The sequence below is a fragment of the Schistocerca cancellata genome, unplaced genomic scaffold (genome assembly GCF_023864275.1).
Source record: "Schistocerca cancellata isolate TAMUIC-IGC-003103 unplaced genomic scaffold, iqSchCanc2.1 HiC_scaffold_708, whole genome shotgun sequence".
NCBI lineage: Eukaryota > Metazoa > Arthropoda > Insecta > Orthoptera > Acrididae > Schistocerca > Schistocerca cancellata.
Genome location: NW_026046719.1, coordinates 1720712 through 1739587, shown reverse-complemented (window position 1 = coordinate 1739587; position 18876 = coordinate 1720712). Strand labels below are relative to the sequence as shown.

At 46.8% G+C, this 18876-nt stretch overlaps 1 protein-coding gene across 1 annotated transcript in view; it reads left to right on the top strand.

Annotated features, from left to right (window-relative positions):
- The first annotated feature begins 1710 nt into the window (after positions 1 to 1710).
- The window catches only part of LOC126140953 (prohormone-2-like), a 268452-nt gene continuing 251286 nt past the window's right edge, over positions 1711 to 18876 (top strand). The window contains exon 1 of the mRNA XM_049915240.1: positions 1711 to 1737. The gene's annotated coding sequence lies outside the window, so the exon portion shown is untranslated. The remainder of the gene's footprint in view (positions 1738 to 18876) is intronic.

Here is an 18876-nt window from a genome sequence, read left to right as displayed (position 1 = left end):
ACATCTGAGGTCATCAGTCCCCTAGAACTTAGAACTACTTAAACCTAACTAACCTAAGGACATCACACACATCCATGCCCGAGGCAGGATTCGAACCTGCGACCGTAGCGGTCGCGCGGTTCCAGACTGTAGCGCCTAGAACCGCTCGGCCACACCGGCCGGCCAAGATTTAGTGGACACCATTGAAGCTAACGGAAAAAATTATGGAATGAAAATTAACACAAAGGAAACAAAAGTATTGACTCTAGGACGAAATAAAAAAATAAAAATTATGCTGGATGGAGAAATATTAGAACAGGTGCAAAATTTTAAGTGGCTTAGAAGCAGGGCAGACACCGACTGGAAGTGCAGCACAGAAATTAAAACCAGGATAGCAATAGCAAAACAGGCACTTCATAAGAAAAGGAGAATTTTCTGCAGCAGTCTGGACAGAGAACTGAGGAAAAGAATCATAAAATGTTTTCTATGGAGTGTTGTTCTGTATGTCGCTGAAACATGGACTATGAGGAAGAAAGACAGAAAGTTCAAAATGGTTCAAATGGCACTGAGCACTATGGGACTTAACTGTTGAGGTCATCAGTCCCCTAGAACTTAGAACTACTTAAACCTAGCTAACGTAAGGACATCACACATATCCATGCCCGAGGCAGGATTCGAACCTGCGACCGTAGCGGTCGCGCGGTTCCAGACTGTAGCGCCTAGAACCGCTCGGTCACCCCCGCCGGCGAGACAGACAAAGCCTGGAAGCTTTTGAGATGTGGACATGGTGGAGGATGGAAAGAATAAATTGGATAGACAAAGTAAAAAGTGAAGAGGTACTGAGAAGAGTGGGAACGAAAAGACAGTTACTAGATGTAATAAAAAGAAGAAAAAGAAATTGGATTGCGGATATATTAAGAAAGAATGACGGACTGATAAAAACAGCTTTAGAAGGTTATGTAGAAGGGAAAAGGAAGCAGGAAGGAAGAGATTTCAGATACTGGATGACGTGATGGGCGATACAACATACAGCAGCCTTAAGAAGGAAGCAATGGATCGCAGAAAATGGGGAGGCGAAGGACCTGCTAATCCAGCAGAAAACCGATGATCATGATGTCCTAATGGATACGGTTGTTCTACGTCCCACATTGATTTCTGCGGTTATTTCGCGCAGTGTTGCATGCTAGCAGTGTCATCTCTACGCAAATGGCGCTGCTCTCGGTCGCGAAGTGAAGGTCATCGGCCACTGCGTTGCCCTTGGTGAGAGGTAATGCCTGAAATTTGGTATTCACGGCAAAGTCTTGACTCTGTGGATCTCGGATTACTGAATTCCCTAACGATTTCCGAAATGGAATGTCCCAAGCGTCTAGCTCGCACTGCTACTCCGCGTTCAAAGTCTGTTAATTCCAGTCGTGCAGTCATAATCACGTCGAAAGCGTTTCCACTTGAATCACCACAATACGAATGACAACTCTGTCAATGCACTGCCCTTTTCTACCTTCTGTGCGCTCATATCGCTACCCCATGTCTTTTGTCGCATCAGTGGGCTACGGTACACTCTTGAAGTCTGAGTGAGATAATTTTAAAGTGAAGAGTGCTGATGGTGCGCGCCCTGGTGTTGCAGAGGACGCAGGACGCGGCTGGGGCTGCCGACGGTGGCTCTGCTGGCGCTGGCGGTGACCGCGGGGGCGGCGGCGCTGCCCACTTCCCTGCTCGAGGACGCCTCGGCGGCGGCGGCTCACCAGCAGACCGACAAAGGTGCGCCCCAGCGATGCTTGCGCTACGCTCGCATGGCCTTCCAAATACGATCCTCCGCACACCGATTTCCCTCTTCCACGTTTACAAAGCTGACCTATAAAATTGCAGCACCGAGCAAAACAGCAAATAGTGGATTTTTTTCTTATTGTGCGTGAGACGCCCTGCTAACCCGCAGGACAGGACAGGTAGTATAAATTGTGGAACGGGGCCAAAATAAGGGGCTGTCAGTTACACTCGAACACAGAACTTTGATCAAACGTTACAAGAGCCCCCCCCCCACCCCCCAAAAAAAATTTTTTTTTACCACACAGCTTTAATCTTTGGGACTTCATTACCAGCTGAAAGCCACTTTAATTTAAAAACGGTTGAAGGCCAATAACTTAAAACACAAGCATAATCAGAAATTTAAAAGGCAAGCCTTATCTTAAAACATTTATTCAGTTAGGCTGAAGTAAACAAGTTAAATTCAAATCAGCTGTTGGCCTATCACTTAAAACTCCATGACATTAATTATTTTTAATACCAAAGGTCTTATGTGAAACAGTTCTTTAATTTAGGCTGAAGGCCTTAAGAGCACAACAACTCTAATTTAAAACAAAAATCGGCTAGAAGCCATACAAGTACAAATAACAAGAACAAATTTTTAAAAAATAGGGCAGTACTCCCAAGGGCGCTCAGATGTTCGAGGGTCGGCCTGGAGTTCAAACACTAACGCTCGCTTAGGAGAGACAGGCAGTCTGCCCTACCATTTTCAATCCGCTGGGAACCCAACCGACAGACAGCCAAAGGACCAATGATCAAGATCAGTTCCGCTCCACACTTGCACCAAAACTCAAACGATGCTAACAGTGGAGACTGGAACAACAACCAGAACGGATCACAGACAACCCGTAAGCGGTGCATGACCCAAATACACGTCGTCTAATCAGACGACCGACTAAACGGCCAAGCAAGGTCGTTGCCACTCAAACTTGTGTGTCGGCAATCGTCGAGCTAGTGGTGGCTATCCTGTCCTTCCTCGCTACTCCATGGCGACCGACCAACCTTTAAATAACTTGTCAGTCAAACCACATAAACTACACACAGTTTCACGAACACTTGCACGAAGAACTCGACAATGCTAACGGCAGTGACTGAGCAAAATGACGAATCACGAGTTGTCACACACAGCCAACCCATAACCGATACGTCGTCCGACAAGACGACCGACCGATGATCAACCAAAGTCGTCCCCACTCAAATCATGTGTGTCGGCAATCATCGGCGAGTGATGGCCATCCGCGCCTCCCTAGCGCTGCATGCCCCACTGGTGCTACGACGCAACTGCGCCAACCGACCAACTGCTACACATCAACACGGAGGCTGCACTAAAATAACTGGGGAGTGAACATCACAGGCTACACACAATTTCACAAACAATTGGACCGAGAACGCGACGAATGATAAAAGCAGTGACTGTGCAATCACCAGGACGAACCACGAGTTGAGACACACACTGCCAACCCATAAGCGATCGGCGAGCAAATACACGTCGTCCGGTAAGACGACCAACCGACGATCAACCAAGACCGTCCACAGCCATGTGTGCCGACAACGGTCGGGCGAATCATGGCTATCCGAACCCCACTGCCGCTCCAACCCGACCGACTCCTGCCGCGACACAACTGTCCGACTGCCAGGTGAGAACTCCACTGCTGGCGCGTTCCAGCTGAATTCATAGCCTGGTCCGAACTGCACTTCTGGCGCGTTCCAACTGCTTGGACGACACTCGACGACCAGATAATACGGCAGAGCCTATATCGATAAGCGCTGCTGCTGCCGCTCACGGGCAGGCAAGGCAGCAACTCAGTGACATCGGTAATTGAAAATTAACGTAACGAGGCGTCAGTACGGTAAAAACAGGGTGTGAAATAAGAGAAGGCACGAACACGAGCCACCCTCGGCTCAGTGCGTATACGATACTGCGATTTTCAAAGTAATGGGTGGTTATATTTAAACTGCAGCTACTCACAGAGTAGCTGTAATTACCGTATGGCAAAACTTGGTAAAAATTCCAATGCGTTAATGTGGAACCGATTTAGCGCTGGGAAAAAATTAGTTCCAATTTTGGCCATCAGGTGCAAATCTGGCACTGTGAATGGAAGAAAGGCGCATAGAAACGATTCCATATGTGACAGATTAGGACCGGGACCCGGGCAGGAAAGGTCAGACAAGTGAGAAATGCCTAATTTTGATTTTAGCACCTGCCGCTTACACAGTTTGCTCAATGTGAGCACCAGAGAAGTCGACGAGCTGCTGTGCAGCGCCAGCTTTGCACCTGGTGGTCAAAATTGGAACCAATTTTTTCCCAGCATAAAGCAGTTCCACATTAACACATTAGCATATCTATCAAGTTTCCCTGCCATACGGTGCTGACAGCCCACATTGGATCTCCGAGAGTAGCTGAACTTTGATTATAACCATTCTGTACCTACGGGGTTCAAGAACACACCTGCGCGAAAAGTAGAAGACATACAGCAAATAAATACATATCAGTGGATAGAGCGTATCGCCAAGCTTTTAACCAACATTACAGTTGCTGACTATGGGCACCATTTGTAACGTGGCAAACATTAGTACACGGGCACAATTCACTGAAGTCGCCGAACGCAAAACGCTCAGTAAGGTGTGTCAGCAGCCCGCTTTAGAAATCAGTTTGTTGGGCTACCTGTCTCCGAGTCGTAACGAATTAGGACATGTATCGCATATTAAAACGTTATTGTAGGTCATATATCGGACACCACAGTACTGTTATGCTACGTATCCGATACTACAGTACCGTTTTGCACCCTCAAATGTAGGCAAATAAAATGCATTGATGAAGAAATACACATCAGGCTATTATTTATGATACTTACGCTTACACACTGCCCATTCACAGTCAAAAGCCTGAATACGCACCTTTTGCAGTGCAGACTGCTGCGACGCATGCACAGAGTCCGTGAGGTTCTGGGAGGTATCGAAAGGGATGAGGATCCATGCCGACTCCAGTGCCGTGGCAAGCTCCACTACGTTTCTCAGTTGAGCATCCATGGCATCAAGAGTCCGATCGAGGTAGTCCCACAGATTCTCGATTGGGTTTCAATCCGGGCAGTTTGGTGGCCAGTGAAGTACGGAACACTCATCCTGGTGCTGCACTGCGGGCTGTCTGACTCGTTGCATTGTCCTGCTGGTACATACCATCGTCTCGAGCAAAAAAACGTATGTAGGGGCGGACACGGTTCCCAAGGATAGACGCGTACTTGTGTTGATTCATTGTCCCTTCCGTTATGACGAGATCACCCAGTTAGTGCCACGAAACATTCCCCAGACTATAAAGTTCCCTCCTCCTTCGGACTTGATCCTTCTGACGATTGTTACAGGGTGTTTGCTTTCAGACGTTTCACGCCGTACACGCCAACGGCCATTTGTCTGATGCAGCATAAAACGTGGTACACCTGGAACGGCCACCTGTCGCCACCCACTGGACGTCCAGTTGCGATAATGGCGCGCCAGTTCGAGCCTTCGTCGACGACGAACAGCAATTAGCATAGGTACATGAACCAGGTGTCTGCTGCGGTGGCCCATAAGCAACAACAACGTTCGCTGAACGGTCCTTGAGGAGACACAGTTGGCTCATCTGGATAGTGAGTTGCTCTGCAGTTGCATGTCTGGTCTCCCGTACACATCTCCACAGACGTCGTTCACCTCCCTCACCTTTGGCCCGTGATGCTCAATAGTTGCCCGGCGCCGGTTTTGGATAGCGCCATTTTGCCAAGTACGGTATACTTTAACCACAGTGGCACACCAGCAGTTTACAGACTTAGCTGTTTCGTTAATACTTCTTCCCTTGGCTCGAAAGCCAATACTCATGACCGTTTGGACGACAGCACTGTATTTTGCGTCACCCCCACATTCTTTATATACACTGCATTGCTAGTGCTGCCATCTGTAGTCTGTAAGTGGTTATTGCATGTTGATGTTGATCATACGCGTTGGTCGCATTAGTGTGACTGGACTGGGTATAAATTTTTAACGTTAACGTTTCATTCTTGCTTAATAATAAAGGAGAGAAACGTTTCTCATACGCAGTAAGTGGATCTAAAGATAATATTTTGAGAGGTAATTTAATTTGAAGAAATCATATTTTGCTTTGGGCCTTAGTCCCATGGCAACGCGGTTTCGGCCGTGTTACTATGGAACTGGCGATGTTAGTGTCAGAGGGTTGCCGGATGCCCTTTCTGTCGCCACCCCGTACCCCCCCCCCCCCCAGGACGGAATTAGTGTAACCCAGCTACCTGCATCTAGTGTAAGCTGTGAAATCGTGCGGACATGTTCCAAATGTCTGCGAGTCGTGTAACTGAGGCGGGACGTGGGGACCAGCCCAGTATTCACCTAGTGGGATGTGGAAAACCGCCTAAAAACTACATCCAGGCTGGCCGGCTCACCGGCCCTCGTCGTTAATCTGCCGGGCGTATTTGATCCGGGGCCGGCGCACCTACCTGAGTCCAGGCAGCAGTGCATTAGCGCCCTCGGGTAACATGGCAGGTAATTGAATTCTAAGAAATACTTGATTGATTTCGACAATGAGCACGACTTGTGTAAAAACCTGGAAAGTCATCCAAACTATTAAGGAATACAAATTGATGCATTATCTGATGGAACACTTAGCTTCAGAATTCACGTATTTTTAAAAAGTGATTACCTTTCGATAATTTATATGCCAACGAAAAACTTAGAGGAGAGAATAAACACAGTGAGTTTGAAATTGTGTTAAATCTGTTGAGCTGAGGTAAAATTCTATTAGATAATTACGTAAATTGTGTGCCAAATCGAAATTCTAAAACATGGTTAATTCAAATAAATATTGGTACTAACGTCATGTTTGAAATTTTGTAAAATTAAAACAATATTTAAAACATGAAACCTCATCTACAGAAAAAAATATAACATTAAACTGTAATTTTGTATTTTTGAGTACACACAATATCAGCCACGATGACGTTCCTTGCACTGTTCAAAACAGGAATGCTAAACTGTATTTATATAGAATGTTATAATTCATTACGCAAAAGTGAATATATTACATTACACTCATCAACATATGTTTAATATTTAACATAAATCTGAACAATTATTAGCAATCAGCATAAAGAAGTGCATATGGAAAAACTGTGTACACTTTGGAAAGGTGCGATATATTTGGCGTGGAAAAATGGTGAATGTAATCATTTGTCGGGTGTCTTATGAGAAAGACGTGATAATTTCTACGTATCTTAAACTGTTGTCCAAGGTTAGCGCCCATGTTGAAACTTTAGCTTTTACATAAGTGGAACCAGAATCATCAATAAACAAGGAAGATTACTGAAACAACTGGTCTTTTCTTAATTTTCTGCAACTAAAATCATAAAATTACTTATGCAAACTTCAGAAAAGCTGCTAATACGGAATCGGAAACAGCAACTACGCAGCTTCGACTTCTCCGTGCTAATCAAGAACAAAGATAAGTACACTCTAAGACAAAAAGAAAAACAAAAACAAAAAGACACAGCAAGAAGAAATTATCCGAATGGGACGGAAATCGGTATATGTACAGATCCACAAATGAATACAGTTTCAGAAAAATTAGATGATATATTCAAGAGAAAGAGCTTCACAAATTGAGCAAGTCAATAACGCGTTTGTCCATCTGTGGCTCTTATGCAAGTAGTTATTCGGCTTGGCATTGATTGACAGATTTTCTGGATGTCCTCCACAGGGATATCGTGTGAGATTCTGTCTAATTAGCGCTTCAGATCGTCAAAATCCGGAGCTGGGTGGAGAGCGTTGCCCACAATGTTCCAAATGTTCTCAGTTGGGGAGACATCCCACGACCTTGCTGGCCAAGGTAGGATCTGGCAAGCACGAAGACAAGCAGAAGAAACTCTCGCTGTCTGCGGGCACCATTATCTTGGCTTACCTTGAACTATAAGAAGATGGGGCGTATAATATCGCCGACGTGCCGCTGTACAGTAACGGTACCGTGGATGACAACAAAAGCGGTCCTGCTACGAAAAGACATAGCACTCCAGACCATCACTTCTGGCTGTTTGACCATATCGCGGGCGGCAGTTAGGACGGTGTCCCACCACTGTCTGGGGCGTCTCCAGACAAGACGTTCAGCCTGGAGTCTCATCGACTGGAGTAGAACTGTAATAGTGACAAGTCCCTCTTCGAAATGAGCCCTAACGACTAACGAAGGCGTCTCTGGAGAAGCCCCAACAGCCAGGAGTAACGGTCTAGGGTGCCGTTTCTTCTCATAGCAGGATCCCTTTGATTGTCGTCCGCTGCACCCTTACAGCACAGCAGTACGTCGGCGATATTCTACATCCCGTTTTGTTGCCATTCATGACATGCCACTCTGTGCTTATATTTCAGAAGGATGAAGACCGCCTGCACACGGCGAGAGCTTCTACCGCTTGTCTTCCTCCTTACCAAACTCTGCCTTGGCCAGCAAGGTCGTCGGATCTCTCCCCAACTGGAACATTTGGAACATTATGGGCAGGGCTCTCCACCCAGCTCGTGATTTTGACGATCTGACGCCAGTTGGCCAGAATAGGGCAAGATGTCTCTGTGGAGGACATCCAGCAACTCTCTCAATCAATGCCAAGCCAGATTCTGCCCAATTGGCGCGTTAGTTGGCCAAGTTATGGTTTGGCAAGCATGATGACAAGTAGTAGAAAAGTCTCGCAATGTAGCGGCTGGCACTATCTTGCTGAAATGGAAGCCCAGGATGCCTTGCCAGAAAGGAAAACAAAACGGGGCGTAGAATATTGTCGAAGTACCGCTGTGCTGTAAGGGTGCCGCAGATGACAATCGAACGGGTCCTGCTATGAAAAGAAATGGCACCCCAGACCATCATTCCTGGTGTGGTATCCAACCACTGTCTGGGGCATCTCCAGGCACGTCTTGGGCTTGAAACTCACTGAGTAGGACTGTCTGCAGTGATGAGTCCCACTTCGAACTAAGCCTCGACGAGCAGCGAAGACGTGTCTGGAGGCAACCTGGACAGCAATGGGACACCAAACTGACTGTCGCCCACCATACAGCCCGACATCCAGGAGTGATAATCTGGGGTGTCACTGCATTTCATAGCAGGACACTTTTGCTTGTAATCAACCATTACAGCACATCGAGACGTCGAACGTATTTTACGCCCCGTTTTGTTGCTCTTCATGCCAAGCCATCCCAGGTTTACATTTTAGCAAGATAAGCTCCATCCGTACACGGCGAGAGTTTATATTGCTTCGTGCTTGCCAAACCTTATCTTGGGCAACAAGTTCGCCGGATTTATCCCCAGTTTAGAACGTTTGGACCATTATGAGCAGGGCCTTCCGACCAGCTTCGGATTTTGACGGCCTAACGCGTCAATTGGACAAAATTTGGCACGAAATCCTCAGGAAGACATCAAACAAATCCAAGCTGAATAGCTGCTTGCATAAGGGGCAGAGATGGACCTACGTGTTTTGACTTGCTCAATTTGTAAATTCTTTTATCTTGAATAAATCATTAATTTTTCTGAAATAGTAATATTTGTTTATCTGTACATGTACATCATATCTACCCATTTCCGTCCCATTCGGATAATTCCTTCGTGGTGTGTGTGTGTGTTCGTGTTCTGCTCCCTCATTTTCTTGCACGAAGAAGGAGTTTGTAGAACAGAACTCACGTGAGGCGTGACGGTACATGCGAATACTACCACCGTGAATTCTATGGAAGGTCACAAGGTGCAAACTAATTCGATGCAACAATATAGAGTATCTCGTTTGTCTAAATGGTCTGACACGCCTGCGCCCTAGTGCAATGACGCCAAGGGGCGTATAAGAATCTAAACTTGGAGAGGTGCTCTATCCACTGATACGTGTCATTTTTCTGTATTCTCGCTTAATAATAAAGGAGAGAAAGGTTTCTGATACACAGTAAGTGGATCTAAAGATAATATTTTGAGAAGTAATTTAATTCTAAGAAATCATCGTTTGCTTTGGGCCTTAGTCCCATGTCAATGCGGTGTCGGTCTTGTTACTATGGATCTGACGATGTTAATGGCACAGGGTTGCCAGAAGCCCTTCCAGTCACCACCCCAATAGCCGCCGGGATGGGATTAGTGTACCCCACCTATCTGCGTCAAGTGTTTTCGTGCAGTCGTCCTATGATACCCCGGAGGTACTTATCGGTAACCCTGTATAGTCGGGAGTGTACGTGCTTAATTTTGTAGGTGGTTTAGCGTTACAGAGGATGCGAAATTTAGTGTACACAGTTACCACCTCCGGAAGCAACAACGACTCTATCCCTCGTGGGCTAGGAGGCGAACTGACAGATAAGCTAACGTTATTCCACGCGGCAACAACTGTATGCTAGAGATCATCAGTTGTTATGGCTGAAGGGTGGTGGCGTGCCAATCTCTAGGCAATCCCTGACCGGATGCTGTGAGTTGGTGAGAGATCTGGAGAACTAGGTAGCCAGGTAAACGGTCGAACAGTCTTTGTATTGAGGAAGGTCAGGACAGAATGGGCAACATGCAGCCTTGCAGTGTCTCGTGGATAGGTAACGTCACGGAGAACCCGAAAACGCCAGCTTTAACACGTCGGAAACGTAAGGAGTGCTGTACAAAATACCGGCTAAGCGAACAAGAGCTGATCGTGTTAGCAGCCATTCCACAACTCCAGGTGCTTGGCCCATATGACGATGACGACTGCAGTGAGGCAACATTCGTCCTCTAAGGATGTTCCACACACGGATACGTCCATTGTGATTCTGTACGCGGAACTGAGATTCGTCTGAAGAGATGGCAGTATGTCGCTGCCGTGTACAGTGTTGTCGCGGCGCACTGTTGTTGGACCGCCTCTCTCAACTGCCACGTCAAGGGAGTGGGCACTCTGCTGCCAGTCTGTGGAGGTCCAGCCACTGTCACATTGTGGAGGTGGATACTTGTCTTGCTACAGACAAGACCATTTCCTTACTCAAGGCCAACCTGCTTGGCTGAGTGAGCAGTATCTCAGTCCTTCCTGGCGCTAGTCGCTTGGAGCCTTTGATACCCTACATTGCGTTAAGTATTATCTTGCTGCAAACAAGCACGTTTCCTTACTCGAGTTCCATGGCGCGGCTGTACCAACCCTATGGTCGAGTGAGCAACATACACTCCTGGAAATGAAAAAAAGAACACATTGACACCGGTGTGTCAGACCCACCATACTTGCTCCGGACACTGCGAGAGGGCTGTACAAGCAATGATCACACGCACGGCACAGCGGACACACCAGGAACCGCGGTGTTGGCCGTCGAATGGCGCTAGCTGCGCAGCATTTCTGCACCGCCGCCGTCAGTGTCAGCCAGTTTGCCGTGGCATACGGAGCTCCATCGCAGTCTTTAACACTGGTAGCATGCCGCGACAGCGTGGACGTGAACCGTATGTGCAGTTGACGGACTTTGAGCAAGGGCGTATAGTGGGCATGCGGGAGGCCGGGTGGACGTACCGCCGAATTGCTCAACACGTGGGGCGTGAGGTCTCCACAGTACATTGATGTTGTCGCCAGTGGTCGGCGGATGGTTCACGTGCCCGTCGACCTGGGACCGGACCGCAGCGACGCACGGATGCACGCCAAGACCGTAGGATCCTACGCAGTGCCGTAGGGGACCGCACCGCCACTTCCCAGCAAATTAGGGACACTGTTGCTCCTGGGGTATCGGCGAGGACCATTCGCAACCGTCTCCATGAAGCTGGGCTACGGTCCCGCACACCGTTAGGCCGTCTTCCGCTCACGCCCCAACATCGTGCAGCCCGCCTCCAGTGGTGTCGCGACAGGCGTGAATGGAGGGACGAATGGAGACGTGTCGTCTTCAGCGATGAGAGTCGCTTCTGCCTTGGTGCCAATGATGGTCGTATGCGTGTTTGGCGCCGTGCAGGTGAGCGCCACAATCAGGACTGCATACGACCGAGGCACACAGGGCCAACACCCGGCATCATGGTGTGGGGAGCGATGTCCTACACTGGCCGTACACCACTGGTGATCGTCGAGGGGACACTGAATAGTGCACGGTACATCCAAACCGTCATCGAACCCATCGTTCTACCATTCCTAGACCGGTAAGGGAACTTGCTGTTCCAACAGGACAATGCACGTCCGCATGTATCCCGTGCCACCCAACGTGCTGTAGAAGGTGTAAGTCAACTACCCTGGCCAGCAAGATCTCCGGATCTGTCCCCCATTGAGCATGTTTGGGACTGGATGAAGCGTCGTCTCACGCGGTCTGCACGTCTAGCACGAACGCTGGTCGAACTGAGGCGCCAGGTGGAAATGGCATGGCAAGCCGTTCCACAGGACTACATCCAGCATCTCTACGATCGTCTCCATGGGAGAATAGCAGCCTGCATTGGTGCGAAAGGTGGATATACACTGTACTAGTGCCGACACTGTGCATGCTCTGTTGCCTGTGTCTATGTGCCTGTGGTTCTGTCAGTGTGATCATGTGATGTATCTGACCCCAGGAATGTGTCAATAAAGTTTCCCCTTCCTGGGACAATGAATTCACGGTGTTCTTATTTCAATTTCCAGGAGTGTATCTGTTCTGTCAGGCGCTAGTCGCTTGGGGCCTTTAAGATGCTACTTTGTGTTGAGTATGACCTCCTGAACGTATTGTATACGTATTGGCACGACAGTCGTGAGATCTCTACCAATGCGAACACTAAAACACGTTGAATCAAATAGGACATTAAAACTTTGCAATGATATAGAAATTTATTGAGATAACTTATGAAATCGGTAGATGTGCCATTTTGTAGTAAACAACCACATGTTTCACATAAAAGCGTCAAGTGTTATTCTTGTTGGATGCGACTACCACGCATAATGCGTCAAACGTCCCACCGGTATCAATTTCTTCAAAAAATAGCTCTGAGCACTATGGGACTTAACATCTGAGGTCGTCAGTCCCCTAGAATTTAGAACTACTTAAACCTAACCAACCTAAGGACATCACACACATCCATGCCCGAGGCAGGATTAGAACCTGCGACCGTATCGGTCATGCGGGTCCAGACTGAAGCGCGTAGAACCACTCGGCCACATCGGCCGACTATCAATTTCTTCCTACAATCTTTGCAGCAAATCGGGCGTAACTTGCGCAACGGCAGCGTAGATCCAATTTTTCAAGTCGGCTAAAGTGTTTAGTAGGGGAGGAACACACACATGGTGTTTAGTGAAACCCCAAAAAAAGAAATCCATTGGTGTCAAGTCTGATGAGCGAGGTGGCCATGGTCAATCTATGGACCAAGGAAGCGACTATCGAGGAAACCTCGAGTTTCCGCGAGGAAATGCTGGTAGTAAACCATTCCATGTCGGTCATCTTCATATCTTCCGACCTGAAAAATCGAATCTAAGCTGCCATTGCACAAGTTATGCCCGATTTGCAGCGACGACTGTTGGAAGGAATCGATTACCGGTGGAATGTTTGCCGCATCTCAAACGGTACTCACATTGAACCAAAAGTGACACTTGAGGTTGTTTGCCACAAAATGACACATATACAGGTTCTGTAAGTTATCTCAACGAATTTCTATATCATTCCAAAGTTGTAAAGTGCTTTTTGACTCACCCTGTTTTGCGAAACAACAAAGCTGCGTCGATATTCCAGGATATTGTCGCTTGGTCTGACATTCACTGGTAGGTATATTTCTCCTCGTTACATGAGGCGTAACACGCTCCTCTCACAAGCAATCAACACTTAAATGCGATATCTGAATAAGAAACCCATTTCGGAATCTTTCCCTGCGTACGGAATATACAGAGTGGTCTAGACTCTTTGATAATCAATATTAATGGAACAAAATGACATACCGCTACAATTCTTATACGGGGGAAGGTTATTTTATGTGTTCAAAGTAACCCCATTAGCAGCCAAACAACGTCGATGCTTCTGAACTGTCGACCAAGCTACGGGTGTCAGTGCTGCCGCCGTAAGAGCCGCGCAGGACGTCTCTGTGGTTTCTGTTGATAAACATCGTTTTTTAAGGTCCCCCATAGGTACAAGTCAAGGGGAGCAAAGTCTGGAAACCGTGGCGAGTACTCAACAGCTCCTCTTCGATCTGTCCATCGTCCAAGTAGATTCTCATCCAAGTAGGCTCTGACTTCTCTGTGGTGGTGAGGCGGAGCGCCGTTTGTCGTAGGTAAAATCTTCATTTCCAAACACCTCTTGGATGGCAGGTAAGGTCGATGTTTGCAGTATACGAGGGGCGTTTGAAAACTCCGTGCAAAAATAAAAACTACTTACGTGTTTGGGGTAAACCTTTTTTATTTTTCGACATAGTCTTTTTTTAGACTTATACACTTCGTCCAACGCTGTTCTAATTTGTTGATCCCTTCCGAATAAGAGGAATTGTCCAAGTCTACAAAATAGCTATTAGTTGCTGCAATCACCCCCTCGATTGAATAAAATCTTTGTCCCGCCAGCCATTTCTTCAAATTGGGGAACAAATAGTAGTCCGAGGGAGCCACGTCTGGAGCATAGGAGGGATGTGAAACACAGTTTTAATCTGTCAGGAAGTTTCAAACGAGTTGGAGTCCTATTTCCATAATTTTGCGACCATAACTGCTGAGGTGTGGGCTGGTGCATTGTGATGGAAAAGGCCTTTTTTGCTGTTCAATCGCTGCCGTTTTTCTTGCAGCTCGGTTTTCAGACCGTTCAAAAATGATGAATAATATGAACCTGTGATAGTTTTACCCTTTGCCAGATAGTCGATGAGGATTATCCCTGGCGAATCCCAAAAGACAGTCGCCATAACCTTTCCGTCCGAGGGAATGGTCTTCGCCTTTTTTGGTGCAGATTCTCCCTTGGTAACTCATTATTTAGATCGTTCTTTGGTCTCAGGAGTATAGTAATGTACCCATGTTTCATCCACAGTGACGAAACGACGCTTAAAGTCCCGCGGATTCTTCTTCAACAGCTGCAAACCATCCTTGTAACACTTCACACGATTCCGTTTTTGGTCAAGCGTGAGCAATCGCGAAACCCATCTTGCGGATATCTTTCTCATGTCCAAATGTTTATGCAAAATATTATGTATCCGTTAATTCGAGATGCCCATAGCACTAGCTATCTCATGCACCTTAACTCTTCTGTCATCCATCACCATATCATGGATTTTATCAATGATTTCTGGAGTCGTAACCTCCACAAGGCGTCCAGAACGTTCAGCATAACTTGTGCCCATACGGCCACTCCGAAAATTTTGGAACCACTTATAAACTGTTCTAATCGAAGGTGCAGAGTCACCGTAATGTTTATCAAGCTTCTCTTTAGTCTCTTGAGGCGTTTTGCCTTTCATAAAGTGATGTTTAATTACCACACGAACGTTCTTTTTCGTCCATTTCTTGACAATCACTCGACTTCCTTGATTCACACAAATGCCAAGGACAAAGAAATAGACAAATATTGCAGAAACTTGGTGTACATTCTTTTCAAAGATGCTACTAACTAAACATGACCTCGATACGTGCCGGTGGTGCCATCTCTCGGACTTTGCACGCCCCTCGTACGAAGATACACCTCACCAGTTACGGTACATTCAAAGAGGAAACGTCCAATTAAACCCCACGATGACAGACCGCAGCACAAATTTACACCAGATACATTAACGTGTTTGTCCAAGTTAAGGTGAAGATTTTCAGGAGCCCAATACACGCAGTTTTGGTGTCTTACAGAACCGTTCAGTTTGAATTGCGCCTCGTCAGACCAGATAACCATCCCTGCAAAACGTTCATCCTCACGAAGTATGCCTTCAAACCATTCGCAGTACTCCATCCTTCGATCCGGGTCGTCCTCGTTCATAGCGTGCAGCGATCTAGGAATCTACACTTTGCAGCCTTCAGAATCCGTCGTACTTTTGATGGGCTTACCTCTCTTTCACTTGCACCCTGCTTCACAGACTTTTGAGGTGCCTAGTAAAATGTTGCAACGCAGCAGCGCTGGAAGCTGGATTTGTTGATGTTTTTGGTCGGCCAGACGTTTCCTGACCAGTATCGTCGGATTCAAATTCATCCCGAATACGATAAACTGTTGTACACGTTGTTTGCTGAGTTCTGTACACATTACGCCAGTGTCGTTGTCCCTCCATCATGTTTTCGTCCTTTTAGTAGCTCTTCAATGCGGCCTTGCGTTGCTCAAAAGGCAGTCCTACTTCATTCATTGCTGTCCTATCATCTGCTGGAAAACGCACGCCAAGACATGTTGATAAAACAATGGACTACGCTACCGTTCAAAACTGCAAGAATATGTCATTTTTTTCCAAAGAAATTAACTATCAAAGACTGTCTACAGTTTATTGGACCCCTCTGTATATGGTGTTTCTCTTCACTAATTATGTGGCTGCACTGAAATACTAATAATTTACTTATTCAAGCACGTAGTGCACTTCATGGCAATATGGCGTTTGTTGCATTTTTCCTTCACGGTTTCGCAATTTTAAAAGCCAGCGATATATTTGGTCATCAAACCACTCTTCTGCACGACTCTACAAGTGCGATTCTGAATGCTGCGACACGTTATCAGTATAGATATTGTTTCGAACTTTTTCCGCAACATTTATAAGATTTGAGTCGTGACTGTATTGTCGACTACTGCTTGCTATTTAAAATGTTGTTTAATGTGAACCAAAGAAATCTGCTTGTTTGCGTGCAATTTTTGTTTATGAAATGAAAAGAAATTTGGTATGGACTGATAGGAAAAAGGAGGTGCACTGGTCAGGAAACAAACAAATTTCTTCTGTTCACATAAACCAATATTTTAAATAGCAAGCAGTAGTTCGCAACCCACTCACGACTCACATCCGGTAAATGTTGTGGAAAAAGATCGAAACAACATCTACACCAAAAACGTGTTACGGCATCCAGAATCACATTTATGGAGTCTGTAGTGGAGCGATTCGATGACCAAATACACAGCTGTTTCTTAAAACCGCGAAATCGTGAAAGAAAAATGGAACAAACGCCATATTGCCATGAAGTGTACTGCTTGCTTGAGTATGCAAATGATTAAAATTTCAGCCCAACCGCAAAAAGTAGGGAACAGAAACACCATATATACACCGTATTTAAAAAAAAGATTACGAAGTGGGTTTCTCATTTCCTTTATTTAATTGATGACAAGGACATTTTTCTTTATGGTAAATAATGAGATACATGAATTCTGATGTATTTACTGAATTGGTAAAAGTAAACCTTTTGGAAACAGTTGTGTATCCTGTGTATCACGCAGATTTGTCATACCTACACTTGCTTATACTGGAAAAACCTGACGCACACCGAAAATAACGGGTGACTATATATTCACTAACTCTATGCACAGGATTGAAAATGTGTGTTTTGGAATGTTTCTAGCCGTTCAGAGTTTACAGTTCTTTGGAGTGTAACAATGTTCGAATAAATATTGCTTCCAACTTTTTCCAGAAAATGTGTGATCAAGGTGAGTGTGAAGAAACTATTTCGCCTGCGGTAATCGGAATGGATAAGAGTTTTAAACATCTTGTCTTGAAGATTATTAAACGTCTCCTCTCGAACGTTTATCCCTTCCTCCTCCTTAAGAATTCGTGGACATCCGCAAGGAAATCGCATTCAATCTTTACTAAAATGTCCTCCTGACGAATATCGTCTTGACGAAATCCGAACAGCTGATTTACATGCGACATCTGTGTAAAACAACAGACGCTCTGAATACCGATTTTTGGACAGGCTAGCCAAACCAATCCTAGCCTGTAAACAGAATAGCAGACATCAATTTCTGAATTTCGGTTGTCATTTTCCGATCGTTGTGCTGCATATAAAAGACGTGATTGATGGCGGGTGTGACGTTCTGAAGGGTGAGCGTGAATGCCATTGAATGTACCAGAGTTTATTGCTATGTGTGCTAAATTTCTACGAAACAGCAGGAAATTATCAGGTGTTACGGCTGTTCGTAAACGTAATTCCGTTGAGGTTTACTAAAAGTTTCAAATAGTTCATGGCGTTATTGACAATTATCTATAATGAAGGGTGCCATACATTTCGATGAAGTGGATAGAGACATGTGTCATACAATGACCTTACGTTTTATATACACTCCTGGAAATGGAAAAAAGAACACATTGACACCGGTGTGTCAGACCCACCATACTTGCTCCGGACACTGCGAGAGGGCTGTACAAGCAATGATCACACGCACGGCACAGCGGACACACCAGGAACCGCGGTGTTGGCCGTCGAATGGCGCTAGCTGCGCAGCATTTCTGCACCGCCGCCGTCAGTGTCAGCCAGTTTGCCGTGGCATACGGAGCTCCATCGCAGTCTTTAACACTGGTAGCATGCCGCGACAGCGTGGACGTGAACCGTATGTGCAGTTGACGGACTTTGAGCGAGGGCGTATAGTGGGCATGCGGGAGGCCGGGTGGACGTACCGCCGAATTGCTCAACACGTGGGGCGTGAGGTCTCCAAAGTACATCGATGTTGTCGCCAGTGGTCGGCGGAAGGTGCACGTGCCCGTCGACCTGGGACCGGACCGCAGCGACGCACGGATGCACGCCAAGACCGTAGGATCCTACGCAGTGCCGTAGGGGACCGCACCGCCACTTCCCAGCAAATTAGGGACACTGTTGCTCCTGGGGTATCGGCGAGGACCATTCGCAACCGTCTCCATGAAGCTGGGCTACGGTCCCGCACACCGTTAGGCCGTCTTCCGCTCACGCCCCAACATCGTGCAGCCCGCCTCCAGTGGTGTCGCGACAGGCGTGAATGGAGGGACGAATGGAGACGTGTCGTCTTCAGCGATGAGAGTCGCTTCTGCCTTGGTGCCAATGATGGTCGTATGCGTGTTTGGCGCCGTGCAGGTGAGCGCCACAATCAGGACTGCATACGACCGAGGCACACAGGGCCAACACCCGGCATCATGGTGTGGGGAGCGATCTCCTACACTAGCCGTACACCACTGGTGATCGTCGAGGGGACACTGAATAGTGCACGGTACATCCAAACCGTCATCGAACCCATCGTTCTACCATTCCTAGACCGGCAAGGGAACTTGCTGTTCCAACAGGACAATGCACGTCCGCATGTATC